The following is a 24,015-nucleotide window of genomic DNA, read 5'->3' on the forward strand; positions in this document are numbered from 1 at the left end:
CCCTTGATTTGCTTTATAGTTGTTTATGCTTATATCAGTAACTCTAAAGAATGAATAATTAGTATTACCTATTTTTTAAATCTTTTAATGATAGAATCATACTGTATGTGGCTCTGATTTTTTTCTCACAACATTGTGTTTTGGGAATGAGATGAGTCCAGTCATAGCTGCAGTGAATTTACTTTCACAGCTGAAAATTACTATTCTCTTTGAATATAGAACAATTATTAACCCATTCTACTATTGATTAGCATTTGAAATGTTAATATTTATTTTCTTTTACAAGCACTGCTGCCTTGTGAGTTACCTTCTTTTGCAGTTGAAGAATTTCCCCTGGTATTTATTTCTAGGAGTGGAATTGTGTTCAACATACTACAAATTGGCAAAGTCTTCTAGAGTGTTCTCCACAATTCTCATTTCCTGAGAAGTGGATGAATATTCTCATAGCTCCACAGCTTGCCAACACATAGTGTTGTAAAGCGGTGTGTAATGCAGACATCAAAGTGTACTTCTGGGGCTGCTAATGAGTTTGAGTATTTTTTTCATGTATTCAAAGGTCATTCATGTACCTCTTCTATGAAATGTCTGCTGGTGCTTTTATTCCATTTTAATTGGATTTTTTTCTCATTAATTGATTGGTAGGATGATAATTCTTTGTTTATATATGTTGTGAGAATTTTCTCAGTTCTTAAGCTATATTTTTTTATCTTGTATCTTGTGATGATCAGATGTTCATTTTAATGTAATGATAGATTTTATCAACCTTTTGTTTTATGATTTGCATTTTCTGTTTTTTTATTTAATAAGCTCTTCCCTGTCCCAATGTCATAAAACATCCTATAATAATTATAGAGGTTTCCATTCCCATTTCAATCTTTTTTCTATCTGGAATTGCTTCTTTGAATGATGTAGAGAGCTAACTTAACATTTTTTTGTCTCCATTGAATAAACAATGTTCTCAAACCACTTATTTTCATTGATCTACACTGACAACTATGTCATAAATTAAATTAAATTTTTATATACAGGTATGGCCATTGATGGATGTTCTAATCTGTTTTCATTTGTCTAGAATTCTATCCTTGAGCCAGTACTATACTATTAAAATAATTATAGTTTATAATAATTTTTGTTATAGTAAAAAAATCTTCAGGTTATTTTTGACCATTTAATTCTCCAAATACTTTATAAACTAGTTGTAAATTTTCACAAAGCTCTTGTGGGAATATTGATAGTAATTGGTCTAGAGCACTTGACATGCGTTCTTCTCACTTAGCTATTAACTATATATTTTTGTAAAAATTTTGTACATATGCATGTATGCATATATGCAATTGCACATTCATTCATTTGCTTCTCCTTTGCTGCTTAACTATTCATGACTTTAGGACTGGTTTCCATAATTAGATAAAAATTTAAGAACAGACATAAGTTTTTACATTTGTTTTCCTTCCTCAAATATTAACCTGTGGTGCACAGAGTGGTTCCTACTTGGATTTCAGGAATTTTTAACACCATTAAATTTCATGCAGAATTTATTAACTTGCAGAAGTACATTTTTAAGAGAAACGTGTCCAAAAACTTTATTCATTCTTAAAGAAAATTTTTTTAAAATGAAGACCTGACTGTTCTTGAGCACTTGGCAGAGTTTGGGGCTCACAGTAAATTCGCAATAAATATTAGTGATTTAACTTATGGTTTAGAACAAGATCTCCCCTTCGATACTTGTGGAACTAACAATAAATGTGTGACATTGAGACTACCAGACTAAGATTAGGTTCAACTTAAAAAAATTAATATACATCTATAAAAGAGTAAAGTCTAAAAGAGGAATGAAAGACAAAACAAATTCATACATAATTATTTTCATTCAGAGATAACTGTTAACATTTTACACAATATATTGCAAGTCTGACTCATATCTTCTATCTATATAGCCTATAAAAATATACTTATATATCAAACATTATTATAGTGGTATTTTTCCTTTTTTTTCTTTTCTGGGGCCCTTTGTTACTCTAATGCCAAAATTTATATCTTAATAAATAACTCAGATATTGGGATCAGTCCTACTGTGGTGATCTCTCCTTGGGAGTTCCACCTCACCCAGACACTGAGGCAAAAAGAGGGAGACCAAATGAAATACCAGGAGTTCTAGACCTTCTGTGTATTATGAATATGTAAATAATCTGCTTCTCCTTGATCCAATTGTCTAAGTCAGTGATTTGTAACCTTTTTTTTCCATCACATGGCACCCATAAACTAATTACTTAAATTCTGCACCAAAAAAATACATTTTTTGCAATCTAGTTTTTTAAAAAATAACTAATATGTATTGAATTGCTATAAAGAGCTAGGTGTTATACTATGCTTTACATACCACCCTCATCTGGGTCCTGTTGGAAAACAGCAATCTGAGGAATAAAATCTGAGGTATTTTATGGAGGAAATCAGTTATACAGTTGTGATCACTTACATTGTTGGAAAACTGAAAAAGAAAGTGAAGTAACCTAAAAATTAGAAGCTTCCATGACCAGCTTCTGTTCCTAAATCTAAGAGAAAAACATATAACTGGAATGTGAGGTTAGATAGATATTGTGAGTCAGAGTTAGGCAGCTAGGTTAGCACTTGTACAAAACAACAGCAGTTTTCAAAAGAAAAAAAAAGCAATTGAGAATAGTCAGGTAACGTAAGAGTTCAAATTATAACTTGAACTCTTTGGAAAACAAGTATTGAAAACAAGTATTGAAATGAGTTGTGCTGGTCTTTGAATGTGTTAACTTGGTTAGATTATAGTTCCCAGTTATTCAATTAAACACCAATCTAAAAGTTGCCATGAAGGTATTTTGCAGATGTGACTAAAGTCCTAAATCAGTTGACTCAATGAAAGGAATATTGTCCTAGATAATCTGGGTGGGGTTGATTCAATAAGAGCTGAAGTTTCCCTAATTGGAAGAATCTACCTGTTGACGGCAGCTTTGGCTCCTGTCCCAGATTACCACTTGCCCTTACTCATGGCCTGTCCTATAAATTTTGGACTTTCCTAACCAGCTCCTACAATCAACATGAGTCTTACAATCAATATTTTAATATATATCTCCTACTGGTTCTGCTTTTCTGGTTGATCTCTAATTGATACAAGTACTAAAAGAGAAGACAGGGAGGATGTCTATAGCAAGAGATAAGTCAGTGGGAGGGGCATTGGGTAAGGGCACAGAGGAATAAAATGAAGGCAACAATAATCAGGTGGAACCTTGACAAATGAAGTAACTTTTGCCACAATCATGGGACTTTTCTCTATTCGGACACTAGTCAGTTCTTAAGTATGTCTTACTCTGGAGTCTGAGGTGGAAAGGCTAGGTTTAAACCCCTCATACGAAATCAAAGAGAAGGGGGAGCTATTGCTATAATTAAGAGAAAAATCCGCAATAGTAATGGTAGAGTGCCAATATATAATATTTTATCTACATGTATTTTAAGAAATTTTATCCTACAGTTTGCTCAATCATTTTTGAAATTCTAATGATTAGAATATAAACTACTTCAATTTCTTATCTGAAAAAAAGAATATGAATTAGCATAACTGTAGAATTATTATCTGAGAATAAGGGATAAAGTGGTTATTGTGGACTGAAAATTTTTTAAAAATTAGGATATCAAGAACATTATCAAGCAGACAGTTTTATATAACTTCAGAGAACAGTACTATGAAAGAATAAAACTTATTGCCCAGCAGGGCTGAAAAGTGGTTCTGCATGTTTGACTCAGGGCCATTCAGGGACTGTAGCTCCTAGATTATAGCTAATTCCCTCTGAAGATATGGCTCTGCCTACTAATACAGATTTGGAAAATTTCCAAAAAGATACTTTGGCTGCTACTGCCATTGTTATCTGTATACATTGATTGCATTTCCTTTTCATTTTGTACAGCTCGGAGTTAAATTCAGCTATGCAGGACCCAGTTGTCCTATGCTCCTTCTTTCCTGAATTTAGCAGCACGCACTCTCAAAACTGTGCTTTCTCTTTGGATCTGTGTCTTTCTTCTTCCTCTTTAACCTATAAAATCCCTTATTTCTTCTACCATATTAAAACCTCAGTTGTCCTACTGGCCAGCTGGCCTGATAGATATACAAGCCAATTACAGGCCACCATATTGCTTTAGTCTGCAAGACCAGTTAATCAACTTTCAAATTACTCTGATTTTAAGGAATAATAAAAAAAAAATGAGCAGAAGAATGAATGCGAAGGACCTCCTTAAGGCATTATACTACTAGCAAAACCCTCACTCAAAAGAGAAAAAAAAAGAGATGTTTCTCTTTACTTGTTTTAAATTATGATACATTTATATCTTATAAAATAGATCTTCAATACATTGAGAAATAAACTGTAGTAAGGCAGTTAGGTTAGTAGGTTCTAGATTCAGATAAGTCAGGGCTTACCAGCCAAGGTAGCCAAGGGCAAGTTACCTCACTTCTCTAGTCTTTTCGTTTTCTGTTATGGAAACAAATAATAAGATTATTCTGATGAGTCAAAAAGACAGTAGTTATAAAGCTCTAGGCTGACTTTGTGATGTACAGGGAGTGTTCAATATCAGTGTCTGTGAACAGTGGCCATGGTTGTTATCTTCATGTATTTGCTTGAGGAAATAACAAAAGATACCCCAGATTTTAGTCATCCCAATAAATAAGTAGAAGATAAGTCTTTATCAGCAACTTATTTTCTGGCCAGCAAAATGTTTCATATCTTGGATAGGTTAAATCAGTGGTTCTCAACCTTGGCTGCACATTAGAATCACCTGGGAATCTTTTAAAAATCCTGATTTCTGAGCCTCATCCTCCGGAAATTCTGTTTCTTTGTTACTAATGTTGTGGCCCCACCCCATAACAAAGAAACAGAATTTCTGGAGGATGGGGCTCAGAAATCAGGATTTTAAAAAGATTCCCAGGTGATTCTAATGTGCAGCCAGGGTTGAGAACCACTGGGTTAAATGAACCTATTTCCTGTTCGTTATACGAGGTAATTCTGTGGATTTGATGAGCTTCAGCTCTGTGGAGTTGAGGCTGAGTCATTCATCAAAGGCTGTTAGAAGTCATCTACATCTGCTTTAACAGAGGCAGCATCTCCGCTCCAGGTGACCTCATGTTACACCATCGCTTGTGGGTGTTAAACTTGCTCTCTCCGGGGCATAGCTTTTATACATAGAATCTTAAAGGGAGCACTAAAGTGCCTTGGCAAAATTGGGCACTCTGAAATTGAAAGCGCAGTGTGTGTGCTGAGAGTTGTTAATGAGATGCTATCTCAATAATTGCTATCACAGAACAAATATTAGGCTGTTCTGGCTTATGCAGCATAGGAAGCTATCTGTGGGGAAGGGGGAATCTCTTTCCTAAGATAGAGATATTTTATAGACAGCAAAGCCGATGTAGTGACACAAGCATTGAACTTGGTGTCAGGTGAACTGTGGGGCAAGCCAGCTCAACTTACATTTTAATTCTATTCCAGTGGTTTACCTTCCTGTCCCAGTTTCCTTATTGGGAACCTAGAGATAATCATACCTATCTAGAAGGCTCTGTGAGGTAATGTATGTGATAACATGTCCCACTGTGATATGAAATAATATGTACTAGTAGCTTTTGACTGATGGAGTAAATCTCTGTGAAATCGACACGGGATCCCCAAGATTCCTGAGGAAATTATATCAGCAGAAACACTTTAAGCTTGGATTACATGAAACAGAAAGAATGTGACATTGAAAGAGGCTCCTGAACTCCCAGGCTTATTGGTAGGCTGATAAAAATACTCAGCTGCAGAACCAAGAGCCCAGAGGGTAGAAGGACCCGGAAAGCAGGTCTGAGCCTTGCAGCATTGTTCCCAGGCCTCGCAGCCGAATCAAAACTCTGACTGGACTAAGCCCAGATGGCTTTCAAAGCTACATGAGACCTGGGACTGTGTTTTCTTCCATTTTTCACCTTAAAAAAAATTAACAGCGGCACCTTCAATTATTATCCTGTGCCTGCACTGTGATTGCATGTTGGGAATACTGGGGCAGATCATTTGTTTCATTAGTTTCAAAAGGACAGAGATGGAGAGCAATTTTGCTCATAAGCTCATTTAATGGGTTAATCATTGGCACCTTCTTTAGATGCTTTAGAGCAGTGGTTCTCAACCTTGGCTGCACATTAGAATCACCTGGGAATCTCTTTAAAATCCTGATCTGGGCCTCATCAGATGATGGGATGGCAGTTTGGACGTTGAACTGATGTTGAAATGGGATAAGGCCCCAAGTCACCTTGGGATGTGGAAAGAGAAAGCATAGGATGGACTGAAGAGTGTATGGCACCTGAAGGTTAGGGTGAGAAGTGGGGTATCCCACAGGCAGTGGAGAATCACAAAGCACTTATGAATTTTTAAAATGACTGAGTTCAAGAAATGCCTAAAGGAAAAGCCTGTGTTGCTGTAATGCAGGGCTTTTTTTTTAGAAATGTGTGTGTGAAATGAGGCATGCTTCATAAAATGAAGAAAAAAAAAATCACTATAAAATGGGTTTAATACACTCAAAGAGATGTAGCTTCTTGTCAGGAGTGCTTCTACCGTGGGAAAGCTCCTGAGGAGAAGAATGGAAAGGTCCTTCGTTAATCATTTTGGAATCTGCCTTTTGTTGGGAATACTTGTGAGGAAGTCTTTGATATTTCAGAAATCACAAGCCTTCTCCCCTTTCTGTCAAGAAAGGGCATGTAATAGGCTCATGTTTGTATTTATTTCTGCCTTGAAAATTTAAGGCATTGTGTCTCATCAGCACTGCATCTCTGACAGCTTTTTAAAGTACAAATTAGAAAAACCTTTTTCCCCCCTAATTATCCTTATTTTAACTGCAAAGGATGTCATTTCTCCAGAGTTTTAGTGTATCGTATATTCAACTATAATGAGTCCACTTATTTTCTTTGTTTGATAAACTCCAGAGCTGCTTGTTTTATAATTCCCCAAACTTTGCCATGGTTTCGTTAGCAGATGATGGTCTCCTACACTGTAGCTGATGACAGCGTGCCCTGGACCGACACCATGAAAGAATCTCCTAGGCTTTCTATTGACTGTAGTGTTTCTAGAATTTTTGCAGAAGCATTCAACCATATACCATCCAATTAATTAGAAATTGGTTTCAAAAACAGAGCATTTTTATAGCAATTTTTACATAGGCCTAAGGGATCTAGAAACCATGTCATATGAGGGATGACTGAAGAAATGAAGGACAGTTAACCCAATGGAAATGAAGTGTTACATATTTATTTAGTGAACTATATATTTAGTGTTCACTAATGGACTTGTACAAATAGATGGGCATTAAATACATATCACTATTTGGAAGGCATATCTAAGGCCTTGACTTGATCAACAAAATAAATATATTTCTCCTAAATGATTTGTGAACATTATTATGAGAACCAATTGACAGCCTATTAATTTGTATTGAACATCAAGATTGTATTATTTGTGTAGACTGCATTGAGTTAAATGGGTACATGACCTAAACTCCCTTTGAACTCAAGTAGAGGATTCTGTCTTGCAGGGTTTCTGATGTAAAGAAGGCCAACTCAGCTGGTACCAAAAAAAAAAAAAAAGAAAAGAAAAGAAAAAAGGTGACCTATATTATTTTTGTAATAGAAGCTTTGCCTAAGAGAATTCAAAGCAATAATAAAAGCATCCTGTAACTAAAAGATCTGAAAGCAACCCTGGGATTCATCTTGTTCAAACTTGTAACTTTACCAATGAGGAAACTGAGGCCCAGAGAGTTTATATGACCTGTACAAGATTACACCAAGGTCATACCCCTAAAAAGTGGGCAAGTCAACCCAACTCCTGGTACTCAGGTTGTAGCTCTTATTAGTAACTTGGGTTATGTTACAAATGCAGGTCTTTTGTTTATGTATTCCCTATTAATTTATCCGTAAAGAGCATTGTGTCTTTCCTCAATTTCCCTTTATCATCTCATATAATAAATTAACAATATTAATTTTCACTTTTCTTCTACATCCTCTCCCCTCACTTCCTAAACACTCAAAAGCCCCACGTGCTTCTTCAGTGAAATGACCATGGGCAATGGCTGCCTGCTTTAAGTTAGAGTGAACCTTAGGTCTTAGGTTCACAGACAGCAATACAAAAAGTGGAAAAAAAAAACCAAAACTATTGCTTGCTATTGTCCGTGGTGATCAGAGGCCAAAAGTCATGAAATGAGGAGAAAAGGGAAGGAGGCCTTTACGAGGAAATATAAGAGGTGATTGTGCAGAAGCCCCATACGTAGAAGATGTGTATGCATGCACAGCAAAGAAATTTATGGCTGAAAAATCCCTCCCTTTCTCCCTTGGCCTCCTGGAACTCTCATTACTTAAGAGGCTATAATAGTTAACTGGTGCTGCCATAATAAAATACCATAGTTTGTGTGGCTTAAACAACAGAAATTTATTTTCTTAGAGTTCTGGGGGATGAAAGTCCATGGTCAGGTTCTAGTGAGAGCTCTCTTCCTGGCTTATAGACAGCAGCCATCTCACTGTGAGCTCACATAATCTCATTGTGGCTTGGAGCCGGGGGGTTGGGGGCGGGGGGGGGGGGGGGGGGATCTGATGTCTTTTTCTAAAGTAACTAATTCCAGTATGAGGGCCCTATCCTAGTGGCTTCATCTATCCCAAATTACCACCCAAAGGACTCCTCTCCAAATGCCATATTAGGTAGGGATTGGGACTTCAACATAGGAATTATACAAACTGAGTCCATAGCAAAGGTGCACTTGCTTGCCCTAGAATACATAAGCTGTCAGCAAACTCTGATACCAAACTTTCATAGCGAAACACATTTTTCACAGTTTTCCAGCTTGTGAACAATATTGAAATTGTGTACTTGCACACAGGGTAACAACAAATGTGAAGATGCCATTCTCCTTTATTTAGTAGGTTTCAGAGTTGTTTTTCTAAGGCTTATCCAAAGATAGCTTAGTTAAACATTAAATATGAGACCAGTTAAAAATTGTTTCTCTCTATATCAAAACTGTATTCTATGGTTCAGAATAAAAAGAAAATCTCTTTTAACTGGATATACATATTCCAGCTAACTCCTTCAACCACCCCCAGTCCTATGTTTATACATTCTTCGTTTAAATAGGTGTGCCATGTGCTGTGTAAGATATTTTGTTCATTCTAGGATCCTCTTATTTGGGGCATTTAAACTGTACATAGTTGTCTATTCTATTTCTTTTTCATTTTGAAATTTCATTTCCCCTTCACTCACACACATTTTGTGTTCTAAGTGGGAAAAATATATTAAGTAAAGATTGTGTTTTTTCTTCTCCCATTCTCTGCTGCACACTGAGTGTTTTGTTTTTTGTGTTTTTTGTTGGTTTGTTTGTTTTTTAATATCGGGCTTCCACATGGGGGATTTAGGATAACTATCAAAATACTTTTATTTTTCAATAGAATAATATTTGAATAGAGTTAATGGAGGATAGCACGTTAATGCCATTCTTCAGTGACCTATGAACTCTACTTTTTTCCAGATGTGTATTTGATAAAGGTTTAGGGGAAATTATATACATCCATTTATAATTAAAAGGCCTGGGTATTATAAATTCTATGTCAAACAAGATACACCCAAGGATTCCAGAATGGAAATATTATGTTTTGTATTAATGAACTTTATTACAAATCCACATTCCTTCAGATATTAGAAATTTATTTTCAGCTACCTTGAAGTCTCACCATCCTTTCTTAGGGGTTATATCCACATTCTGTAGGAAGAGTTTTACCCTGTTAAGCACATTATCCTTTATCTACTCTAGTACCCATTGACATATACTGTTTCCATCTGACCTATCATCCTAGATTCACCCAGGCTGCTGCTCACCTCCTTATTCCAAGTTCAGGGCACTAATCCCTACGCCATGACCATACTGCGACAATGGATATATTTAACTAATTCTGAACCCATTAGGCTATGGGTCTCTTTTGTCCTCTGAAAAGTGTTGGCTTGTTCTTGTTTTGGCTTTTGCTCTAGCAGTGGGCTTGTTGTGTGGTTAATATAGGCTCTATGCCTACGGAGACAAGGTTAAAAATCCTCTCTGTTCATAGATCTCCAAGTATATCTAGATTATTCTCCCATAACCTTCCCCAAGAGCTCTGTATGTGGTGGGGCAGGGGAAAAGCATAAGTCCACTTTTGGGGGAAACACCATAGACCAGTGGTCGGCTCTTTGGCCCCTTGTGTGTGGCTCTTCCACAAAATACCACGTGCAGGCGCGCACGTACAGTGCGATTGAAACTTTGTGGCCCATGCACAGAAGTCGGTTTTTGGCCTGGGCGAGTCTATTTTGAAGAAGTGGTGTTAGAAGAAGTGGGGGTACGTTCCCTGAGGTCGACCCCTAAGATTGAGGATGTTTTTAGCAAAGGCCAGCTTAAGAGTACCCTAATTAAGTTAATAACAATGTACCTACCTATATAGTTTAAGTTTAAAAAATTTGGCTCTCAAAAGAAATTTCAGTCGTTGTACTGTTGATATTTGGCTCTGTTGACTAATGTGTTTGCCGACCACTGCCATAGACTAAGTCCTTTGCTTTCTCTGTAGTCCTCTCATTTCTTTCCAAAGAACTTTCATCTAGTATGGAGAGAGAGATAAAATGGGTAGCCTATTTCTTCAACTTGTCTTTCAAAGTTATCTGTGGCATGTGATAGCTGAGTTCTTTAAAGTCTAGGCTTTTGAAAAACTAAAGACTAGATTTTTTTAAATCCTAAATGTTTTTTGATAAACATGTCCCATGTCCAGAGGGTGACATGGGAAGGGAACAAGAAAATCTGAGGAAGCCTTTTTGGTAAATATTTTAAATACTAGCCCTGATATTTGCTTTTCTTTAAAATGCTTTGCATACATCCTGCTTGCCTTTTGCCACTGTTTTATATACATGTATGTCTCCTCCAGTTGCCTCTGTCTTCTACACAAACTGCAACAGGAGGTAACTTTACTTTTCTGCAGAAGACCAAATTTTTAATTTTTTGTTTATAACATAGTGCCCCCCACACACACTGGAAAGAAATATGGATACCATGATGCCTACTAAGTTATGTCATTAAGCAGTCACCCCTCTGCCACAACGCCATCCTATTGGCTTTGGTAGCACAGCAGAATAATCATGTATTCATATCATGCTCAATATTGTATGAGCTTCAGTAGCACATAATAAACTCTTAAATGCTATTGATAGGCTTAATGCCAAACAATCAGCACAGATCAAAGAATGAGTTAGTTTAGTAGGATGAGATCCAATTTAAGCTGCTGCTGTAGAAGAAGGGTCACATATCCTGGATCAATATCAAGAGTATTACAGTAATTGACTGATGTAGTGAGCATGGTGCAGATGTCAACACTACTTTGCAACAGAGTAGCATATTTAATATGTAACCAATACCACCTCAATTTTGGTCTAAAGGATAGTAACCTTTGGTCAAAAGACCAACATGTAACAGGGAAGCTATGGAGTCTATGCCCATGATAATTAACCTTACATGAAATTGGCCTTTCATAATTAATTAAGCTGCAGGATTTTTATCTCCTAAATCAAATCCCCCTTGAAACCTTACAAAAACCCTTTGTGTAATTACACAAACACTATCAAAATAAAATCACTGTTTCCTTTGTGTGTCAGTTAATATGCTATAGTATTCATGGTTGTTTTAAGTTTACATAAAATGTAGAGTATTTGGAAGGGAAGGGAGATGAAATGCTGTTCTTGCAAACTGATGTTTACAAATGGGCATTTACTACTCTAATAGACCCTTGTACCAGTTCTCACTCTCATAATCTATTATTTCATTTCAGTGTTTTTATATTGGATTATCCATCAACTGTGAATACTGTTTGCCTTCACTAATGAATTCTTATGATGTGATAAGATGCACCTAAATGTTAATAGAGTCATTCTATGTTTATATAAATAGACACATTTCTTCACTCAGTACTTTTTTTTTTCCAAAGTATTAGATATTGTGCTGAGGATAGCAAAAGGCTGAGAAAAACTGTCTTTAAAAAGAGAACATATAGTGAATTAAATGAAAAAAATGCATTGCAAACATTATATAAGGAATAATTATGTTTTACTATTAAAATGTTCAGTTGTCTGAATGTTCACATTCAGTTGGAGAAATCAAGTTTTTCTGGAGAAGTTGTCATCTAACTTAAAAGATGCCCAAAACTTGAATAGCAGACACACATCATGAGTGAAAACAAGAAAGTATAAAGAAATGCCATTGAGATGGAAGATAACATAAGTAAGTTAGAAAAATGTGGGACATATCCAAGAAGTAGCTTAGACCGATGTGGCTGGAATGCAGAGTTACTAAAAGCAAAAGGTAAACTAAAAATGGATCTGGATCCCAGTATTGGAGGACCTTAAAGATCAAGTTAAGAGAATCTACCAAAATTGTTAGACATTAAGAAGCCACTGAGGGAATGATTTTATGTGGAGCATGGTTTCTGCAACTTTTCCTAGAATATAAATAAACTGTCATATATAAAAACTAACTCTTATTACTTTTTCTTGGTGTGTTTCCTGACTGTATCTTTTATCTAGGTTCTAGATGTTGGCCTTTATATTTCGTTCCCCTCTCCCACATGCATACAGACACACATATAAATGAACATGTGTACATATAACCTGGCAAGCTCTTTCCCAGGCTGGCTTTCTGTTTGCTGTTTTGTTTTTGCATATAAGTGTGTGTATTTCCTACCATGAAATTACAGGTAATAGTTTTAGATAGGTATTGTGTTGATTTCTGGTTACATTGTATGGGAAATCCAACATCAATTTTCTACTATCTTTCCCCTTGCTATTTCTATCACAGAAGCTGAACAAATAAATATTTACTTTCTTAGATTCTCTGGCAAATAGAGAGGGGTCGTGTCATACAGATCGTGGTGTGTTACTGGAAGTCTGCTGAAATGACAGCTGGGGAAGTTCTTGCTTTCTTGGTTAAAGGGATTGAATCAGTATCATTGATACCACTTCCTTCCTCTTTTCTTCTTCTTGAAATATATATGACTTTGCTTATAGCTGGGGCAGAGGTGTGGTGTAGGGGAAGATCAAGAGAATTTCAGAAATATTGGTCTTTATATAGTTGAGCTTTTTAACCAATATTAACAGAAATCTATAGATATCTTCAGATATCTTATTATATGCCAAAAGTATATCCCAAATTCACTTTTATTTTACTTGCTACCAAAACAGTTCCTAATTAGTATGCAATGTTTATTAGCTTTATGTAAATCTCTTTCTAAATTTATCTTTATTATTGGAGGTATTACAGATGTCCCCCCCTCACATTGACCGCCTCTACCCAATGCTGGGTCCCCCCCCCCCCAAGGCCTTCATCACACTATTGTCTGTGCCCATGGGTTATACATATATGCATATAAATTCTTTGGTTAATCTCTTCCCACCTCCACTCTCCCACCCCCACCTTTGCTCATTAGATTCCACATAGGAGTGAGATCATGTGATACCGTCTTTCTCTGACTGGCTTATTTCATGTAAACCTTGACTTAACATAAATCTATAAAGTATAATTGCTTAAAGTAAAATAATCAAATAATTTATTTTCTCAATTCCATATAACCTCTCTGATTCTCACCTTCTTTATAAAATGAAGGGAAAAATCACCTACTCTGAATAATTATGGTGCTTAAGGGCACTAAAACACCTGATATAGGATAAAATCACCTATCACAGTGCCTGGTCTATAGCAGCATATGAATAAATATTTTTAAATTAATGTATGAATAACACATTTCTACTTTAAACAAGCTCATTTGAATGGTATTAAGTTTCTGTTGGGTTGAATGATTAGATGTATCTTTGAAGAATCCTGTGAGTGATGTTTTGTTGCCATTAGAAGATAAAGTTCTCATTTGATACCAGCTCAAATATAGCTTTGGAGATTAGTATTATGTCTGAATGATAGAGACAGCATCTTGGTTTTGGTTTATCTCCTTGAACTTTAATTTTATACTAAAAAAACTTTGGGGATTAATAGATGACAAGTATATTCAAATTTGATGCTGATGTGATTCTACAAAGTTTAGAAGATTGCCAATGAAAACTTTGACTTCTGTGATCCAAGATTATATTCCTTTTTCATTGTATATTACTTAAGAGTTTACTATATAGCCCTAACCAGTTTGGCTCAGTGGATTGAGTGTCGGCCTGCGGACTGAAGGGTCCTAGGTTCGATTCTGCTCAAGGGCATGTACCTTGGTTGCGGGCACATCCCCAGTAGAGGGTGTGCAGGAGGCGGCTGATTGATGTTTCTCTCTCATCGATGTTTCTAACTCTCTATCCCTCTCCCTTCCTCTCTGTAAAAAATCAATAAAAAATATATTTAAAAAAGATTTTACTATATAAATAGTAGGTTATACTAACAACTTTTAACATTGTACAAGAATTATAAAATTGGGTTTGTCAAGGGTCCCTGCTATAGTATGATTCTATTTAATACCATTAAATTGTAGCATGATGTTGACTGACGCTACAAAGTATTTCTTGATTTAATACTTAAAAAGCAGAGAATCAGTCATTATTTGAGGGAGGGGTGTTAAGATTTAATCACCTCAAATCAGTATTACCTTCAAGAATTTGTTACATAAGCAGGAGATGATACCCATCTTCAGATAAAGAGGGGATGCAGAAAACACCATCGATAAAAAGAGGTAGCAGGGTAGCTGGCAGTTTGGGAATTGTTCTTGTCCATCTTCAACATCCTATATAATAAAAGCCTAATATGCTAAGTGTCCGGTCATCCAGTCCTCCGTTCAACCAATCAAAGCATAATATGCTAATGGCATGCTAAGGCTGCTCAACTGCTCGCTATGATGTGCACTGACCACCAGGGAGCAGATGCTCTGACCAATAGGTTAGCTTGCAGCTGGGGTCCGGCCAATTGGGACTGATCCAGACAGGCTGGACATGCCCTGAAGCGCTCCCGCGGTCCCTCCATGGCTGGCCAACCTCCTGTGTCCCTCCCTGGTCTCGATTGTGCACCAGTGGGATCCCTTGGCCTGGCCTGTGCCCTCTGGCAATCTGGGAACCCTCAGGGATGTTGGAGAGCCACTTTCAGCTCAATCCTGCAGACCAGGCCGAGGGACATCAATGGTGCACGAACTCATGCATCAGGACTCTAATCTTCTTATATAAAGATCAACCCATGACTATTGTATTCATATCAAGATTCTTATAAAACATTTTTGTAGAACTTGTGAAACTGACTGTTTTGAATTACAAAAATGGGCAATTATGTCTTACAGTTAATCACATCCAAAATTATTTTTTCATCCCCTTGTCCCCAGAACTCAATCCTGCTGAGTATATAGAAATTCAGAACCACATTTAAGGAGAGTTCTTTATTGGGGTTCACTATTAGAATCTAGAGTAAACCTTTAAAACAATAACCATGACCTCACTGACCATAATTCACAAGCCAAATAATTTCTTGATTCTAAAAAGCTCTGGCAAAACTCTTTTGCCCTTGAAACTGAATAAGGAACAAATGGGAATATCCTTGGACTTCAAACAACGTCCTATTCAAGGAAAAATTTTCCATTCCCTTATTTCATTTAGAGCATGTTTTCAGGGTCTTCATGTCAATGCTGTGAATGTATATAGGGTATAGTTTCACTCCCTTCTTTATTCAGTGGACTTGATGTGAATTCCTTCTTTATATATAAGCATAAGGCATAAAAATGGTCAGAACTTTAATTTAAAAATACATAAATCATGGTTGGTATTAGACTATAAAACATTTTTGCCTATAAAGATGAAATTCCCCCATACTCTCCCCAAATGTGTATTTATTGGTTTAGAAACAAGTAGTCCAAATCATGCTGATGAAAATGGCCTGGCCAGGTCAACTTTTGCCAGATAAATAAAAATAGAGTAAGTTAATCACATGGCAATGCTTTTGGAGTACTTTTTATGGTCAGAAAGCACATTTATGTTTATCGAAATTTGGTATAAAGGTAAGGATTGAAATGATGTTATACTAGATCAGGTGGACCATAAATCCAATCAGAGTGGTCTTATAAGTCATAGAAAAGAACACACAGAGACACAGAAAAGAAGGTGATATGAAGAAAGAGACAGAGATTAGGTATTATGCTGCTATAAGCCAAGAAATGCCAGAAGCCACCTGAAGCTGGAAGTGCAAAGAATGCTCCCCTGGAGCCTTTGGAGAAAGTTTGGTGCTGGCAACACCTTGATTTGCGACTTCTGGCCCTCAAAACTGTTCGTTAGAGAATAATTTGCTATTGTTCTAAGTCTCAAAGTTTGTGGTACTAATTTGTTGCATCAGGCTTAGGAAGCAAATACCGGCAGGTTCCCAGCCTGGGAGATTCCTTCCTATGTTTGAGAAGCTAACAAGTCCAGATGCTCACTTGTCTAAAGCCTCTTATTGCTAGTGTGCAGGCCTAAGGTCTAGGCTTAGTCACTGCATTTGTTATCTGTTGCTGTATAATAGCACATACTCAGTGGCTTCAAACAACACACATTTGTCATTGCACAGTTCCTCTGGTTCAGTAGCCTGGACAATGTCCAACTGGGTCCAGCACCTCAAGTAGTTGGCCAGGGCTGCAGTCTCCTCTGAGGCTCGGCTGAGGTAGGGTCTGCTCCCGTGCTTATGTGGTTCTTGGCAGTGTTCAGTGTTCAGTGTTGGACGGAGGGCTTCCCTTCCTTGCTGGCTGTCAGCTGAAGGCCACCCTCACCTCCTCGCCACGTGGGCTTATCAACACGTCTGCCTATTTCCTCAAAGGAAAGCTCTCTCTTCGGAAAATGGGTTTTACAATCTTATATGACATAACCAAGTACATGTAAGCACATATATTCTGTCACTTGTGTCTACTCTATTGCTTGTAAGCCAGTCTCAGGTCCTGCCCAAGCTCAAGGAGAGGGCATTACACAGGCATTACCAGGATGCAGGGATTGTGGGAGTCACCTTTGGGACTGTCTGCACAGTCAGTCAGACATAGCTGTTCTTCAAGTTGGCAATAGTGACACAGAGAATCCGGAACAGTGAGGAGTCTATATTTGAATAAGTAGAAGTGGTGGCAGCAGCAGCAGCTCCAGCACCAGCTGTGTCAGAGGCAGTCTGCAGGGTCCAGGACTGGCAGCTTGATGGGGATGCTACTGAGATGTGTTTGTGAGCAGGGCCAGTGGTGTTGTCATAAAACTAGTTCTACAGCATAAATTTGGCTGTGGGTTTGGCTACAAAACTTCCCTTGTCTCTGCACTTTGGCCTACCTCCTGATTTTGTGAGTTACCTGAATACTTTCCAATACATTCGTTGTATGCTTTAATCAACCAGACTTGGTTTCTATTGTGTGTAATCAAGAACCCAGGCACTTAGTAAAATAAAACTTGTTTTCTGGGATCCTAGCCCACCTATAGCCTTCCTGCCTTCCCTCACTATAGACAATAGGGCCAAGATTATAGCTATTAAATTTGGATGTAAACAACATTAAAAGAGAAGTAAAATATGTTTATTTCTCTCTGGAAGAGCCTCCTCTGACTCTCAGATTAGGTTAAGTACCCAAGCTACATGTTTTTATAACGTGCCCCTCTCATAACAGTTATCCTATTTTACTATCTTTATTTAAGTAAAGTCTTCCCTGCTCGACTCAAATCTTCTTTGTCCATAGATACCATCAGTCTAAATCAGTGCCTAGTACACCCATAGAGTTTAAGTGCTTTCCTAAAATAACGAATGTGTAAGCAAATGGACGAGAAAATTTATAGTACTCCTTTCTCTGCACTCCTAGTCCCACCGAGTAATCAATTGTGTCTAGCTTTGGCAGCTCCAAGTATTAAATGTTCTAGAATTAACCTTTGTTTAGATCACTTTGAACTGTCTTCCTGAAGATGCTGTTTCAAAATTTATTCACAGCTAAATTTTCTATTTTCCTTAATGTCAAATCAGAAAATAGAGGTCTTATTTCATCTTTTGGCCTACCAGAGATTCCCCAGGTAATTAAACTTCATGCCATTTGATATAATATCAGATAAAATTCTTCACTGATGTTTGCAATTAATTTTATCTGTTTTATTGCTATATTTTTACTACACTTTCAATATTTTCTCTTCTTCAGTTCACAATTTTTTTGCTGATCTACTCTATTTCTCACCTGTCTACAATGTTCTATCGCCAATGTTCATACCATATACAATGCTCACTTCCACCTTCTACAAGTATTCAAATGCTACTTATTCCTTCTGATCCAACAACAACAACAACAACAACAAATGATCTCTTCTACTGTCATTTTCCTGCCCATCCCAAAGTAATCTTTTTCTCCTTCAAATTCTCACATTTATTATTTTAAACCTTCTGTAATAAGTATGCATTTGTCTTATCTCTTTTAGTACAATGTAAGTTCCTTGAGTCTGCAATATATGATGATTCACTTTCATGTTCTTTGGATATTCAGTAAATACATGAATGATCTTACAATAGGAGAACACAGGATACAATAGCAATAAAAGCAATCCTATTAAAGATAACCTGTGGAGGTTATCATCTCTCAAATAAAATATGCCAAGTTCTCTAAATTGCTTTACATAGGTATCACCTAAATACCACACATGTGTATGACCCCAATTGTGGAACCCTAATAATACTGTTCATAAAAATCGTATAGAATTGATCACCTCCCTCAGTTTCTGTGTTTGTCATTAACGGTGTGTATACCAAATATTTCTGGTTTTCTTGCATTTATCTTCCAGCACAATTTGAGATTGGATGGGGCCATGTGGCTCCTCTTGACCAATGAGTGTGAGTAAAAGAAACACTGGCCAGTTCAGATCCAGAACATTTAATTGCCTGGTGAGACTTTGACTCTGGAATGGTAACTTATGCATTTGAGATGGTGCGGCTCTCTCTCCTCTGGGTCCCTGAGACATTATGATGAAGAGAGCTCCCTGATGATCTACAGTTGATAAATAAAACCATAGATACTTAAACCATTGAGAATTGTAAATTTTTTGTTTCCACATAAAGCAAGCTACCCTAACTGATAGCACCTCTATTTTCAATCTAGCAAGCCTGGATATGCTTTATAACACAGAATATCTACAGTTTTTTATTTTGCACTATTTTTTGTATGATAGTTCTTATCATCCACTGCTTAGGACATCAGTCATAATTTACATACATGTGAAAGGAAGATAGACTCGTTGATGGGGAAAATTTGTTATTATGAACTAGATATGGAGATTGGCTTATATACTGAAAACATAGGGATTTAACAGAATAAATTTCTTGGGAAAAGAAGAAAGGATTTAACCTTATATTAAGTGTAAACTGCCATGAATGTTACACTACATTCTCAAATTCCTATGGACATTTGTTGTTTCTTTTGAGAATTACTTAGAAAGACAAGATGATGAATGCAACTAATAAAAAAGTTTGGGTTGTAGGCTATGATTACAAAGCAAAAGTTTTCTATGTGAAAGTCTGGATTTTTATTGGATAAGCATGCTCAGAGAGGAAATTTATACTAATATACAAATAAATTGTTATATTGTTCTAAAGAAGGGTGGTAGCTCTGTCATGTATATCACAAAATTGGCAACAAATTTTGTTTTTTATAGAGAATCTAAACTTTAGACTTAAGTGACCTGCTCTAGGACATAAATGCAACAATAGAAGTTTTCTTAAAATATATATTTTTATTGATTTCAGAGAGAAAAGGAGAGGGAGAGAGAGAGATAGAAACATCAATGATGAGAGAGAATCATCGATCAGCTGCCTCCTGCATGCTCCCTACTGGAGCCCACAACTCAGGCATGTGCCCTGATGGGGAATTGAACTGGGACCTCCTGGCTCATAGGCCAACACTTAATCAATCACTGAGCCATCCCAGCTGGGTGCAATAGAAGATTTTTTTTTTGTGTGTGTGTGTGTGTGTGTGTGTGTTTTGTTTTGTTTTAATATTTTTTTATTGATTTCAGAGAGGAAGCGAGAGGGAGAGAGAAATAGAAACATCAATAGTGACAGAGAATCATTGATCGGCTGCCTTCTGCATGCCCCCTACTGGGGATTGAGCCCACAACCCGGGCATGTGCCATTGACCGGAATTGAACCCTGATCTCCTGGTTCATAGGTCAATGCTCAACCTGGCTGGGCAATAGAAGTCTTTAAAAAAATAGTATGACCCAACCACTCAGTCTTGGAATAGCTTTTATTTTAACAATCTGCTTCCTGATAGCCAAAGAGTGATTGGAGCACGATTGGCATGTTTTATTGACAATCAGAGTAAGCATTTTGTCCTAGAGTAAATTGCAGTAAATTCTTAATTATGATGTCATTTGTACCCACAATGACATATGGATGTTAGTTAATTTCATTAAGCTGTGTGTCTAAGGAGGACCATAGAAAACAATAAAAGAAAAATCCCATCCATTGATCTTGAAAGAATTGCTGATGTAGCCCTTATGACTTCCTGACATAAGTAGTTTTTGTGCAGTGATATTAAAAACACATAACCCTGGGAATGACAAAATGCATCAGACCGTCAAGGAGATGATTTATTCAGGCTATTGTTATAGGGAGAATGTTGTTAAAGAAGAATGTCTCAAAGAGAAAGAAGGGGCCTGTGTTTTACAGAGAAGAGTAAAGGAGGAAGTCATCTCCATCTTAAGAGACACATGAGAAAGGATGGAGGGAGACCTTATTTTTAGAATAGACAAGGCAGGAGTGTCTGAGATCAAAAGGGTGAGGTTACTTCATAACTTTCAGTATCTTCTAGAGCTCCAATAAAGTTCATCATCAATTCCATATCTGAGTTTCAATCAGGACACAAAAACCACTCTAAGCATTTTTTTTTTTACCAAAAGGGGACTTAATACAGGGAATCCATTGCTTACAAAAGGAAGGGCTGAGGGTGCAAACAGCAGGGGAAACTTTCACTCTCAGGCCCCCACCACAGGGGCAAGTGTGGAGAACCAGGTGGTAACCAGGTTCTGCCGAGCAGGGCAGAAAGCTGCAGGAAGCGCTTCTTGATGATCACAGCAAAACCCACACAAAATCTCACATCTGCCGAATCCCATGCCTTTGCCTGCCGCTGCCAAGGAAAAAGATAACATGGCTCTGCTTCCCTTCCACCTTGTAAATCATGCTCAAATGCCCCTCGGTGGTAGAGGATAAATTGTATTGGGAGCCCTGGAGTCAAAAGGATCTGGAAAATGTGTTCCCTAAATACCCAGCCACTGTGAAACAGAAGAAACCCTAGAAGGGTTTGGCTGCCTGTAGAATAAAATTTAATTACCATGCTAATTTTTATTCTTTTAATAAAAAAGTAAAGAGATTTAATTCTTGACACAGAGCCATGTTTCTCCTTGTATCACCTCCTCAAACCTCTCCTACTCTGTGCTGCTCCCTCAATTTCAGTTGCCAAACCCCACCCCAATTTTTCATTCTCTTCCCTTTTATTCTCTCCTCCCTACCTCTTTTCCTCCAACCCTTTATGTTACTGAATTTAAAATATAAATTATTAAGTAGGCTTGGGGTTTCCTGTTGGATATGAGGTTGATATTTCTAGGCAAGTCTACGTAAATTTCCAAGGCTTACTATTTGACATTTTATTTTAAATTTAGGTTTATGAGAACATAATTGCCTCATACAGAGTAATATGCTCTCTGACATACTCTGACTCATATATGGACCATAGCCCCCTGTCCTTTATTTACTCACAACAACACGCTTAAAGTAACCATTGGTATAAAACACTTTGTCAGGCAGGGTAAGGGTTACAGCATCATCTGGCAAAGGTTAAATTGGATAGTCAACACTTCGCTCCCTTCGGCCAGCTCTACCACTGAGAAAGTTTTCCCGGTAGATTCATTCGCCCCTTCTTTTTCTCTTTACCTGCCTTCCTCCTTTTTTTGCAGCTCTCAATTCCTCATTCTTTCTTTACTTTTTTTTACTGGTGACACTATTATAGATGTCCCCATTTCTCTGCGCCCCACCTTTGCCTGCCCCTACCCAGCCTCCACCCTTCCTTCCCTCTGGCCATCACCACACCAACATCATCATATGTTCTTTGGCTAATCCTTTTACCTCCTTTCATGCAGTCTCCTTCACCCACCTTCCCTCTGACAGCTGTTAGTCTGTTCCACGTATCTGTGGCTCTGGTTCTATTTTGTTTGTCAGTTTATTTTGTTCCTTAGACTCCACATATAAGTGAGATCATAGGATATTTCTCTTTCTCTAACTGGCTTATTTCACTTAGCATAATAATCTTTAGGTTCATCCATGCTGTTGCAAAAGGTAGGGGTTCCTTCTTTTAACAGCTACATAGTATTCCGTTGTGTAAATGTACCACAGCTATTTTATCCTCTCATTTACTGATGGGCACTTGGGCATTTCCAGGTCTTGGCTATTGTAAATAACTCTGCTGTGAACATAGGGGTGCATATATTCTTTCTGATTGGTGTTTCCGGATTCTTAGGATAGAAGAAGTGGGATCACTGAGTCAAAAGGCCATTCCATTTTTAATTTTTTGAGGAAACTTTATACTGTTTTCCACAGTGGCTGCACCAGTCTGCGTTCCCACCAAAAATGCACGAAGGTTTCCTTTTCTCCACATTCACACCAGCACTTGTTGCTTGTTCATTTATTGATGATAGTCATTCTGGCAAGAGTAAGGCAATATTTCATTGTGTTTTTAATTTGCATCTCTCTGATGGCTAGTGACTTTGAGCATCTTTTCATATATCTGTTGGCCATCTTTATGTCCTGTTTGAAGAAGTGTCTATGCAGGACCTTTGCCCATTTTTTAATTGGACAATTTTCCTGATGTTGTGTTGTATATTTTTTTTATATATTTTTGGAAAGTAACCCCTTTTCAGTTGTATCATTGATGAATATGTTCTCACATACAGTGGGTTTACTTTTAATTTTGCTGGTAGTCTTTTGTTGTACAGAAGCTTTTAGTATGATGTAGTCCCATATATTTATTTTTTCAGCAAAAATATTAATATGAGAGATATCTGAGATTTTACTGCCTCAAACTTTGTTCTTTCTCAATATTGCTGAGGTTATTTAGGGTATTTTGGGGTTCCATATAAATTTTTGAAATATTTATTCTAAATCTGTGAAATGTGCCACTGGTATTTGAATAGGAATTTCTTTTAATAGATAGATTACTTTGGATAATATGAACATTTTAACAATATTAATTCTTTTAATCCATGAAGACAGTATATGCTTCTACTTATTTGCATTGTCCTCAATTTCTTTCTTCAATATCCGATAGTTTTCCAAGTACAGGTCTTTTACCTCCTTGGTTATCTTTTGATACAGTGGTAAATGGGGTTGTTTTCTTAGCTTCTTTTTCATAAAATACATATTTTTAATTGATTTGAGAAAGGAAGGGAGAGAGAGATAGAAACATCAATGATGGGAGAGGCTGTCTCCTGCATGCCTTTCCACTGGGGATCAAGCCTGCATCCCGGGCATTTGCCCTTGACCAGAATTGAACCCTGACCTCCTGGTTCATAGGTCAATGCTCAACCACTGAGTCACAATGGCCCGGCTCATCATTTTTTAATGCAGAACATAAATTTCAAAGTTTCCTTCTATCCTATAGTGGGCACAGGGAAATGAGGAGCATCTCATTTTCCATACCCAAAACGGCTTCTGAAGATATGTATTTTTTTGTTAAATAAAATATCATCTATTATGGAAGGAAATTAAGCCAGTCCAAAGGGACAGAAGTGGTGACCAATAATGTGATTCAAAACAGAGCAATTTGTTTGGTACTATACTATTCAAAGACAGACCAACTTTTTAATTCTCATGTTTTAACCACATAACAGAGAGAACTGGATAATTAATATAGAAGCAAGCTGAAGACTAGATTATATAGAAAAACCGACTACTGTACTACTTTACTAGTTTAATAATCTTGTCAGGATGCCATAGACTTCCTTAGTGAAGTCTTCA

Source organism: Myotis myotis, unplaced genomic scaffold (genome assembly GCF_014108235.1).
Source record: "Myotis myotis isolate mMyoMyo1 unplaced genomic scaffold, mMyoMyo1.p scaffold_m19_p_2, whole genome shotgun sequence".
Lineage (NCBI taxonomy): Eukaryota > Metazoa > Chordata > Mammalia > Chiroptera > Vespertilionidae > Myotis > Myotis myotis.